The sequence below is a fragment of the Pleurodeles waltl genome, chromosome 9, assembly GCF_031143425.1.
Source record: "Pleurodeles waltl isolate 20211129_DDA chromosome 9, aPleWal1.hap1.20221129, whole genome shotgun sequence".
Lineage (NCBI taxonomy): Eukaryota > Metazoa > Chordata > Amphibia > Caudata > Salamandridae > Pleurodeles > Pleurodeles waltl.
The window spans coordinates 98,658,285-98,670,905 of NC_090448.1; the positions used below are offsets into that span (position 1 = coordinate 98,658,285).

General features: G+C 40.8%; 1 protein-coding gene across 3 annotated transcripts in view; it reads right to left on the reverse strand.

The window, feature by feature from the left end:
* The window catches only part of LOC138258996 (contactin-4-like), a 789,032-nt gene that overhangs the window by 760,104 nt on the left and 16,307 nt on the right, over window positions 1-12,621 (reverse strand). The gene's annotated exons all lie outside the window — the stretch shown is intronic.

Below are 12,621 nucleotides of genomic sequence, written 5' to 3' on the forward strand. Positions count from 1 at the left end.
AAAACCCACTAACAACTAAAATTGTTAGGAAAACCATTTTAATCGTAATTCACAAGACCTCGGCACAACCAATTGCAGCAATAACTAAAGCTTGCAAGAATGTTTTTCAAGCTTTAGGGTAAAAACTACGCTATGGCATAAACACAGGAAACGCAGACAACCGTGAACTGTGGTAGACCAAAAACAGAGCTTTATGTGAGAATTTACTAGCATAATAAAGCGTTGCACCTCCATTCCATTCTTGTTTCTCTACATATCACTGCCAATGCACCTCACCCATGCAGAATGTTCTGCCTCCTAACAAACTATTGCGATTGAGTGTCAGTTCCACTCAACTATGATGGTGTTTTGAACTCCTCCAATCCACAAGCAGATGTACAAGAGCACCCCATCTTTAGCAAGCTGCAGTCCTTCCTACCACAACTTAAGGATTTCCTTGTGGCTCTACTAATGGCTGATGTCTATGAGTTGACTGTAGTGCCACTATCCAAAATGCCAAAGTAGATGGCAGTGCAAACTGCTATTCCTGGTTTGTGACACTAGGGCCGTGCAGCAGTTGTTTCCTTCAACTGTTCCTAGTGGCGTAACATAGGCCCCCATAGCCCCCAAGGTGAGGGGTCCTTGAACTCCAGAGGGGCCCCCTCAGTGCAGTACTCTGGCCTGAGAGCTACTGAGTGAGTCCTGAGGAGGTGGAGTTTCCATGTAGTTTGCAAGTTTCTGACTCTTCCCTCTGAATATACTTGCCCATCTGTGATGACTGTATACCTCTCTGGGAACCTGTCTGCTCCCTGGCACAGAGCATGAGTTTGTGTAGAGTTAATAGCCACGACTGCCACGACTTGCTGGTCTGAAGGTGTGTGCATCAAAATGTTTGATATGAATAGTCGAGTAATCAGCACTATTATCTCTCAGGGCTATAACTTTTGATTCTTTCTTTATTACTTGCACTTATGTTACATGTATATCTGCATGGATTTAGTTTATCCCTCTCTCAAAGCAAATAACCAAAGATTTGCCATCTTTAACTAAATACAGTCCTTAGTGGGACTGCAGTCCATCTTCATATCTGCTATTCGTGTAGAGTCTGTAAAACAAAGTCCTCAGATGTGAAATGCCAACAGAATTTCTGATTTTTTACTGACCTGGTCTTTATATTTTCTGTAGACAGCAATCAGGCTTTGGTTCCTAAGGACTCTACATAGGGAGACCCTTATGTTACCAGTTTCACCATGCAAGAAGCCAGTGTGCAGCCAGTATCGAGTTAGGGACGTATTGCATGTCTGTTTTGATGCAGAAGGACTGCATGGATCCTTTCTGGAGGACAACATTGAAAGAACCTGTGACATTTCTATAGCCGTCCCACTAGATATCCAGGAAGCCCCAGCTCAGCTAGACCACCTTCCAGCCGGTCAGTGCATGTGGATGTTTCATGTGCATGAAATCCTTTAGGGGTAGCATTCTTATGGGCTTGACACCTCTCCCGGAGATGGTGTGATCGCTGAGGCACTTTGGAGCAGGATTGCTGCTTTAGATACGTGCCCGGGAGATTATTGCCTGATTCAAAGAAGCTGAAACACGACCAACTGCAATCAAACAATATAGGGGCAGGTTTATGAAAGAGGTGCTGTACCTAATGCAGAGCCACTTTTCTTGCGCCCGTTAGCGCCCCCCCAACACCACCATGTGTGTGCCGTATTTAATATGCAGCGCACCATGGCGATAGTTAGGGAACTGGCATCAGAATTTTTGACGCTAGTTCGGTCCTTTACAGGATTAACGTAAAAAATGTTGACGCTAATCCTGCAAAGCACCCAAAGGCCCATTGAAACCAATAGGAGCCTCCTTTTAACGCCTCCTATCAGCAGGCGTTAACAGTGCCGAAAAAATGACGCTAATGTGGTGCAAGGAGGCGCTAGGGGCTCTTAAATCTGCCCCAAAGTGTTTTACGTTTGTGGCAGTGACACTGGAGCATGACTCTAACTATGATACAACATAACATTGTACAAGAAAAGAGAGTTAAGAATTAACTGCCCTCTACAAGAGTGGGGTGCATGGAGTGATCATGAGTGGAAAGGGGTGGTCTGTGCAGGGATATCAGGGTGTGACATGGCGCCGTGCATTTCCCTGTGAAGGAGGAGGGGAGAGGGTGTTTTCCAGATGCATATTGTGATCTTCTGGCAGAATATCTGCCTGTAGCAGGCATATGACGTGCTATAGACATGTAATTACTTTACAATACACTGCACTTTTTGCTAACAAAGCCGCTCCGAGTTCGGTGCCCTTATCTGAGAATAAAAGATTGTATGGAGCAGTTCCAGCTAGCGAGGATCTGGATTAAGAAAGAGCTCACGACAGTCGGATTAAATGCAATCATCAAAAAGTTAGAAGAACGATAAAAACGTTTGATTAGGGCTAAAATAACTTAGCAACTGAGGGATCAAATAACTGAGCAAAAAGGAAAAAAGTGAAGACCCCAGGTGTCGACTTTGATCAATCATTAACCGAGGAAGAACATTTCCATCAAAGGTTGCTACTTCCATCCGAGAACCTCAGCAAGCTGTCCCTGTTCTTGGAGGGAAAGCATATGGTAACCATCACCAGCCTCTTATCAACTAGTGTATTGCTTTGTTCTTAGGTATTCATAAAAACTTGATATACCGTATGAATGAAATATAAAAACAATGCAGCCAGGAGGGTAACTTTGGCAGGATCAACGGAGCACACGTTCCTTTTAATCAGAAGATGTCACCGGTGTGCATTTGCAACAAGCCTGAGGTTCAAAACATCAATAGCCATGCAAGAAAATATTGAGCCAACCTGCCTCTCAGTATTGATGCTTAAAAATTACTCGTTATACCCCATAAGGATGCTGCAGTCAACATCATTAAAGAAGGTAAAACAACTCAGTTTAAATAGTTGTTCTGCATGGCTCCTCATATGTTTAATGTTATTTTTTTTCAGTTGGGCCACTCAGTGCATGGAATCTGGAGTTTCTTCGTGGTTCCATGGAGAGAGGTGATATATTTACCAAAGCACTTTTTAAGTGGAAGACCGGTGCTGTTAGCATTATTTTGTTTCACAGATGCACTGATGAGAAGATTCAGATGCACTAGCCTCTAAATTAGTAAAATGTGAAACACGTAGGGGCGTAGCTATCCTTAGTACAGCTGGGGGATCAGTGCCGGATTCGAGGGACTTGAGAGGCCCACTGCACCCAGATTATGTCTGGCTTTTACTATCCAGAGGTTCCATAAGGCGCACATTTTCCTTGCACACTTTAGGCACCATAGCCCTCTTGATATGCTGCGGGACAATTGCTAAACATTCTGGTAATTTCGACCTTATGCGAGCCCTAAGGGCCTGTAGAGTAAAAGATTTCTGCCCCATTGAAAGCTTGCCATCGTCTTTCTTTACAAACCGCAAGGAAGCTGTAAATCATTAAAATCAGGTGAAACAGATAGGGTGTTATTTCTGGGTAGATATGTAAGAATTAATAGTAAAACTGCATGCAAATTCTACTAGTACACAAAGATAGGACATGGTAAAGTTAAAGATTTTGCGGGCCATTTAGTCCTCGGCATAGAGGGGGGTCTGCTGTAATTTGACTGAAATCCTACCCCATCAAACATATTTCCTGAAGCTGATTTAGAGATGAGGGAACCAGCAGGTTTCAGTGGTGGCCCATACACCACAGAGCAGCCAATCTCAGTATGGTTGAAGGCCGGCGCTATTTAGGCTTACGACTTACATTTTCCATACTAGAATTTGTGATGGGAGGCAACGGGAACAAGGCAGGGAAAATTAAGGCTAGTCTTCACGTGCAGAAGGGAAAAACTCTCTGCACCTGAGCAGCTTTTTGTCTTTTCAGAAACCCCCAACTGCCTTAGGGACTTCTTTCTGAAGTACAAATATGAATGGGAAGCAGGCCACAAAAACATGGCAGCCCACTCACCATTCAGATTTGCACAAAGTGCATCACCACACTGCTAGATGTCATCAAATGAGTGGGGATCTCTAAATTAGGTGGATGGCCCTCTGCCAGGAGAGGAAGGACATTTCCAGAGTCCAAATGATCCTCTGTGGCTGACTGCAAACACTGTAAACAATTTACACACTCAACTGATAACCACAAATATACTTCTCAAGGACATTCTGTAGTAAAGAAATCGCAAAGAACCTGCTTTGATGCAAGATACCCATAGGCTCTAACCGTGAGGGAAGATGGGGCTGATGTACAAGTAATCAAGGTGATATGTAGTAATTAACACACATCTTTAACTAAGTAAATAAGTGGATAATTCCACCAGCTGGCACATATAAGTAAGCCTTTTTACTAAACGTAGACCCAGCTAATCACATAATCTTTTAGGTGGTATGTGCATTAATTATCTATCACCGCAAGTAGACTAGACTGGAAAACATTAAGTTGTTTCCTATTTAATATGTACATAAGATAAGATAATATGATTATGCAAATACTTAAACCACTACCAGATAAATATGAAACCTTAATGTTTGTTACTGGATCAGGGAGTAAGCGAATTCTAGAAAGGTCTGCTCCTCTATACACAAGCATCAATAGTACATCTGATAAATAAGTTGCCCAGTTCCAGTAGAGCCATGGACACCCACTTAGTTACACAGAAGTCAAAAGTAGCGCAGGTTGACATTGAGGGAGAACCCTGGAACCTAGGGTATGACATGTTGTACTTCCCTGAAATCATAACACGATCATGGGTGCTTCAGGAAACTTCTGAAAACTAACTATCCAACTCCCATTCTAAACTAACTGTCCAGACTCTCAGGGTCCGCAAAACATCTGCTAAGTTCGCAATAAACCCAACCTGGCTGGATGTATTCTCTCCCGCCTTAGGTCTCTATAAACCTCTATAACGCTTCTATCTCCTCATTTAATCCGAATTAACTAAAAGGTTACACATTATATAGATTGTTGGTGTGATCTTTGACATTTTTAAACTGTTAAAAGTCTCCAACGGAGTGAAAGAGTCATTGGCGGACAAAATATGATGTCATATACACCGAGAAATAGCGGAGGCACCTGACATATGTATTTACTTAAACCTTGAATACATTTGAACTTTTTTTGCTTTGATCTAATGTGTGTGGGTTTCAAATCTCAACGTAAAACACACTAAATTTAGGTCATGTATGTGTCAAACGACTGAAATTTGAATCTGACAATGACTAATAAAGGTTTATCCATTATGAAAAAAATAAGCATTATCAATCTAATTTATGCGGTGAGTGCTGAAGGAAGTGAAGCCCCTAAAAACATCATTGTGTAAATAAAGGTGTACATTTTTTAGAGACTAGATGCGATTGGAGATTACTTTTTGAGTACAAATTACACGCAATTTAGAGTATCTGATTTGAAAGCCATCTATCATGTCCTGGACTAAGAACTGACTTCTCACCTTCGCTATCCCTGGATAACTGTAGAAAGGGAGTAACTTGGTTATCCAGTTTGAGTGCAATAGTACTTCAGATCCTGTACCTCACAGTACCATACATCTTTACTGATGGATCACTGTAGAACAACCATAGAAAATTATTTTTTGTATGTTAAACCTCCTATGTTCTGCTCTCCCTGAGAGGATATGTTTCACTTATTTTACAATGCGCTACTTAAAGGCTCACAGACACACAATATCAAAATATCTTTTTGTGACAGGATTGTGAGGCTGCGAAAACCAGGGTATGCGGCAGCTCTCCTGCATTTTTGTGAGGGTGAAGTGAGTTAGCAAAGCAAAGACACACCGCCCTTCAACTTGTAGTCCTGTGATTTCATCGGAAGAAAGGAAAATGCACTTAAAATACTTTTTCATACTTCCAAGTTGTTCTCCTTCAGCGAGGCATTCTGACCTTCGTAGCTACATAGTGCAAATTTGTTTATATTTTGCTTATTTTTTAATTTAATCCTCGATGTTGGAAAGTAGAGATTGCACTTTTTAGTCAGTGGTTGGAAGAACAGGTAGGGCTTAAATACCCATAAGGCCCACTGTGTCTTAATTCTGTCAACAAACATATATTCTTCTTAATACAAATGCAAACATAATCATTTTAGCCTCTAAAAAAAGAGGAGAAGCTGAGTTGCCCAGAAGTGATTCACAAATCCTAAATATATGCTAGCCTCAAGTGAGTTATGATGCCCCTCCTCTCTCTAAGCAATTGAGAAATTATAACAATTAGTATATTATACTCTGTGTTTGCATATATGGTTTATGTCATGCCATGTTTTTTATGTGTAATTGTTTTTACAAATGTATTTCACCAAAACCAGAAAGCAAGAGGTAGGTTTGTCCAACAGGGTACAAACACTCTCGAGATGGGTGCCCATTCGGAGTGTAATTTCCATGTGTATATTACTTGTTGCATGCATCCTTTGAGGCTGTCAGAAGTGTTTTTCTTGTCATATTTGCTCAACTGTAGTAATAATCTTGAATATGAACTATGCGATTTAGTGCTAAATGAGTGGTTGATAGTACAACCGCTCAAAATAACATGTTATTGGGCCACATTTATTTTCACTGAAATGGCGGGTGTACACACACACACACACACGTGCAGAGAGTAATATGGTATTTATTTTTATTGTAGACTGTGTGGAGGGGCCATTATTCACAGGAAGGAACGCCTCGAGTGAGTCATGCCCCTCCCCTTCCTCTACAATGATAATAGCTTACCTTATTCTGTACATATGCGATAGCATTTTTTGTCCACATTTGTTTTAAGAAAAGGTATTTAAACAAATCCTGACTTAAAATTGTTGACTATACATAGATTTATGGCCCTGTGTAAAGTAACCGTAATAGGCAGTCTGTGAGACAGAAAATCATGATATTCTCGTATGAATTTCATGCGACAGTGGCAATAAACTAGATGTTGACCTTTTCACAGCACAGCACAACTGATGTAAGGAACTACTGTTCACTGTCTCGCACATTGCATGTAACAATTACTTTACAAATTACTTTTCCAGAGAAACAACACTCCTTATGGTCAGTAGGCCTCTTCAATGTGATTTTGCCTTACTGCACACATTTAAACTCTTCGTCATTTTAATCAAATGCACATGAAAAATGGAATAGCATAACCCATACATGCAGATGTGCAAAATACACTATATATCAGCAATGTTGAGGGAGGAAAATGGGTTCATGACTAGGGATGTGCAAAATGTGCTTAATTCGCTTTTATTTATGCAAAATTTTAGGTAAAGTATACATAATTGCATGAAAATATGTGAAATTATGTGAAAAGCAACTCTGGCATTATGCAAAATATTTTGGTATGAAATGCATCTTTAGTCCGTTCGAGACTCGGTGCATTTTGCGCTAAAAATAGCATGAACAACACACACGTGTTTTATGAATAGTAGACTCTCTTGTCCTGGTTGTTCATGTTGCCATGCTTCCATGTTATGATTTTGCTGTGAATGCATTCTAATTACACAACGTGATATGATTTTGGGATAATAAAAATAACACAAATATTCCACAAATTATGCCAGCACAATGCAAATTTTACTCCAGCCTTTGCCTCTTAGAGTCATGGTCCCTTCCCACACTAAATGAGGGTAATAAATGCAATATATATATGTATATACACATACATATGTACATACAGGTATAGGTAAACTGTCTGTGGAGAGTCTCACAGACAGTTGTGGTACATAGGTCGCACCATTTTTCTAATTTTATCTGTTATTCAAAGAAGATTCCAACCATGTCTTACAAATGTGTACATTGTCATCAATGCGGAAGCCCGCTGGATGAAACTTGTCAGCTGCTTTGAATCAAAGGGCACAATGTCTATTACCGAGTTCAGATGCAAGCTAAACCACTCGTACCAATTAGAAACATGATTCTAATGTTAAAACTGACCACTGTTAATACTTTCCAACAACATTTATTCAAAGTCACCCTTAATGAATCGTAGTATTGACAAAAGTGTAAATGATAGCCCAGAGAATAAGTTGAACGCTTGAATCTAGTGGAATAAAGCCACTGGTCTCTTCAGGACAGCACAATCTGTCTAGTGTCCTTGGTATAGGAAAATGCATTCAGACCTGAATCTGTTTGTCGCACCATGCCTGGTGGCCTCCCTTCATGAACTGTGGGTTGGCTGTTTTGTCACTCAAGGTCAACACTAAGAGTAGTCCATGGTGTGACTAACAATTTCAGTTTCAAAGCATTTCCCTCTACTAGGGTCAAAATGTAATTGGAGGAGAGTATCCTGATGCTCTAAGTTGGTTGTGAATATATTTATGTATGTAAATATACATCACGCTTAGTGCACTTTATGTACCTTGAATTATTTGCACTAGACTGTAAAATCTGCTCTATTATGATGTATAGGTGTTTAGACAGAATATCAGAACCAAAAATATTGTGGGATAAATACTAAGTCAAGAATATCAAGGACAAAAATATAATGAAGGTAAGTTTGCATAGGTAGGCAAAGTTTTATTATAGATAACTCCACATATATGTAACTTGATGATATATATCTTCAAGGTGTGTAGATGTGGAGTTAAGAATAGTACATCTATACTTACCTATTTGCATATACCCTCTTGATATTTTGGTCCTCCATATTTTTGACACAATATTCTGTTCGTATGATATCGTTTGTTCAAATATTTTGTCAGTGATCTGATGTCGGAATAATACTGGGCATTTGTAATTGAGCTGAGGCCTATGATTCATTGAGTGCTATATTACTAAACCCTGACTTTATTGATTGAATTGGGTTAGTTGATCTATGGATTTACTTGATTTATGGGACCATTGTATATGTTCTAGGTAATTGACCGGAGTTCTGGTCTGGGGATAAGGGTCGGTCCTTGTTATGGTATATATAAGCCACAGCAACAAATAATGACCAACCACGTGGGAGAGAACAACAGTGAGATCACACAGGAAGAGCAAGAATGGGCACAAGCATGCCAGCCAGCCAAAACACCACACCACTATTGCTAATTATGTATCTACCCTTTTTTAATGAAATGCTCAAGGGTCTGTTTTAAAGCATGAATGGGAGTAGGTCGTTTTTGGTGGGATAATTATCCTATTTGTTACTGAAAGCTTTCCATAAAATAGTCAATCAAATTAGTTTTATCCTTCTTGAAGCACGCATGCTTAATTTTCTTTCTAGCTTTAGTAGAAACTAGGGTTGTGTGTCTGATATAAAGAGAGAATATGGCCAATCAATTGCCCCAATAGACCAAATTGTGTGATCCTTGGCAAAGGCTTAGAAGCAGGATAAACATCAGGTAGCTATACATATTTCTTGTCATATCCTTGATAAGTCCTTTCAATCAGTAGACCTCACTTACTTAGTGCGCTCTACTTCCAATTTTGTAGGGAAAGGGGCACTACCGCATAATCTGGAACCCTCCAAAAGCTGTCCATATCACAAGTGAGCTGGAATATGTGATGCAAACAGTCAGCTGATTTGACAGTGGATGCCTGTTCTTTGCGTGACCAGATGCAGTGGTGCATGGTTGAAATAAACCTGCATACATTTCTGAATCAGAATGCGGCTTCTTCCTGCCTCTGGAACATTTCAAGGTGATAGGTGTGATGTTGAACTTCTGAAAGCTGAGCTGCAGATCTAGGTTAATTTGAAATATTCATGCTCAGATTTCTATTTCTTTTCTCTTGGAAACAAGGAACTTCTGAAGCCTGCCGGCTCTGATAAAAGAGTACACTTTCAAAAGGAAAATTAATTGTGCTATTGAAGTCCATGTTCAGCAACAGAGCCCTGTTTCTGGCACTATCATTCTGGTAAAGGGCAGAATCCTTCAACTATTGTCCATTATGTTAGCTGTCAGATTTTGCTTAGAGCTTAAAGTGGAAATGTTTGCTGCACTTTTAAGCTTGAGATAAGTCCAGTAACATTTGAATGTTTGGTTCAAACTGCAAAGTACTATACAAATCTAAGAAAATATATCTATTTTTACTTGTATTTGTGTATTGCTTTATATCCCCAGATGCTTTTATAAAACTAGCATTTCATCCTACCTGTGTTCTGAATTTTAATCCTTTGTTCTGAATTTTCCAGTCTCTGCCCAGAATTTGCCTCCATGCCAGGTGGTTACAGTAGTTGGTGTGTATGGTTAAGACAAAGGATGAGACTTGCTTGCTGCGCCACATATTTTGGTATTCATAGGGGCAGATCTCACCAAATCTGAACAAATGTAGCATGAAATCAGCTGTGTGTACCTCTTCCCCACGACAGGCCTCATAATGGGGCAGATCTCAGTGGATGGGAACAGATGTAGCATGAATCAGGAAGGTGTGTCCAATCATTTAAGCTGGCTCTCTATGCAGAGTCAACCCAAATTTCTATGCCTTTATCCTTGACTTTTTGCTGAATTTATTTTTGCTGGCCTGTGCAATTTACCACTGCTAACCAGTGATAAAGTGTATGTTCATTCTCTCCTTACAACATGCTAGAATTGGCTTTCACCCAATTGACATATGCAATTTACTTGTACGCAACTAATAAAGTGACAGTACTTGTGCCCAGGGCCTGTAAATTGAATGTTACTAGTGGGCCCGCCTCACTGATTGTGCCACCCACTTGAGGAGCCCTTTAAACATGCCTCAGGCCTGATGTTGCAGCCTGTATATGCAGTTTTAAACTGCCATTTCAACCAAGCAAAGTAAACCTTTTTGCCAGGTTCAAACTTTCCTTTTTTATACATAAAAGTAACTCCTAGGGTAAGCCCGGGACATCCCACAGGGTAGGGTGCAATGTATTTAAAAAGTAGGGATGTATTTTTAGGTTTAACATGTTCTGGTAGGGAAAAACTCCTACATTTGTTTTTCATTACTGCAAGGCCTACTTCTCCCATAGGATAACACTGAAGTTACCATGTTACATTTAGTAAGCTGTAATTTCCAAATTGGGGCAGGTAACTACTTCATCTTTGGTGTCTCTGGAGTTGTAATGAAAAATCATCTTTGGGGGTGAAGTCAGATTTTAAATTACAATTTTGAAAATGCCACTTTTAGAAAGTTGAGATTTTACTGCTTTATCCTTTTAGTGCCTGTAGTGTAGCCTGTCTCTGGGTCACATGAATGGGTGTAGTTGACAGTTGAGCTTTTTGTATTCCTGCTAGACAGCCACACACAAAAGGAAGCATATGTGTGGCTGAATGGCGCATCACTGGCAGGATGGGAGGGGGAACTGTGCACAGCCCCATTTACACTTGAACAGGCTGTGCCCTGCCTCCACACAAATGCCTTCATACACCCTGTAGTTAATCCGAAGCCAGGACAGGGAAGGCAGGATGTCTAGGGTCTTCAAAAGGAAATTTCTAGAAGCTTCTTCCAACTTCCAGAAGAAAGGCACCAGGTATACATATTGACCTCAGCCACTAACTCTTCAGTACACTCTGGACCCGTGGATAGTCTGAGAGGTCGAAGAACTGCTGTGCTTCTGAAAAGACTGACACTCTGCTGAAGTGCTGTTCTGAAGGACTGCTGCCTGGCTGTGCTGACCTGCTGCTCTTTTGTCTGGGTGAGAAGGACTGGACTTGCATCTGTTAAACTCACAACCCCAGAGTGCCTCCAAGGGCCAATTGAATAGCCTCTTGACTAGAGCCTCAGGGACAGGAGGCTCCAGCAGCCCTGAGGGCAGCACCTGGACTCTTCCTTTTGTGAGTCTACCCTGCCAAATGGGTTCCACCCCAGTCTTGGACCCTTGGAAATGAGTCTAAGATGCTATGTCATCCTCTGTGGATTCAACAAAATGGATGAATCATCTCTGCTGTACAGTGCACCCCTGAGCAGTGCCAAAACCTGCCGATTTGTGGCTTACAAAGACGGGCATCACCACTGCAGCCTCTTCAGAACCACCTCTGCTCAACACATCCTTGGAACCGATGCATCGCCCTGAGTATGCAATGCAACCTCGACTCTCAACTTCACATCAGAAGCTCTCCTTGATGGGATCCTTGGTGATGACGGAGGACTTTGCATTAAAGCCTCGCTCCTCCTCAGAACCGATGCATTGCTTTGGCTGCATAATGCATCTTTGAAGTGGATCCTCTCAAAGCTCTGCAAACCAGGATTAAAGGTACTTTGTTCAGCTGGCCTGAATGGGTCCCTGTAGCCATCCTGTGCTCCATCGCAGTTAGTCTGAACTTGTGATTTTGTCCGGGTGCATTGTGACCAGATACCCACAGTAGGTGCTTTGTGCTTTTTGGCACTGTTTTCACTAAAGTCTTTAAAAATGCACATCTTGCTACTGATTGGATATTTGCTGTTTTGTTTTTGTTTTATTTATTTAAAATTACTCAATTTTTCTAAATCTGTTGTGGAATAATTGTGTTGTGTGTTTTTACTGTGTTACTGCTTGAAGTGTTCCACGAATATGTTACACATTGTCACTGGCATAAACTTCACTGTATTTAAAGAGATTTAGGACCAGATTTAAGAAAAGTGTTGCTGCACCCAGTGCAGCACCATTTTTCAGGTGCCCCTTAGCGCCCCCCAATGCCATCATGTGTGTGCCATATCTAACATATGGCGCATTATGGTTGTAGGTAGGGAACTAGCATCAGAATGCATGTATTGTGCCACTTTGTAA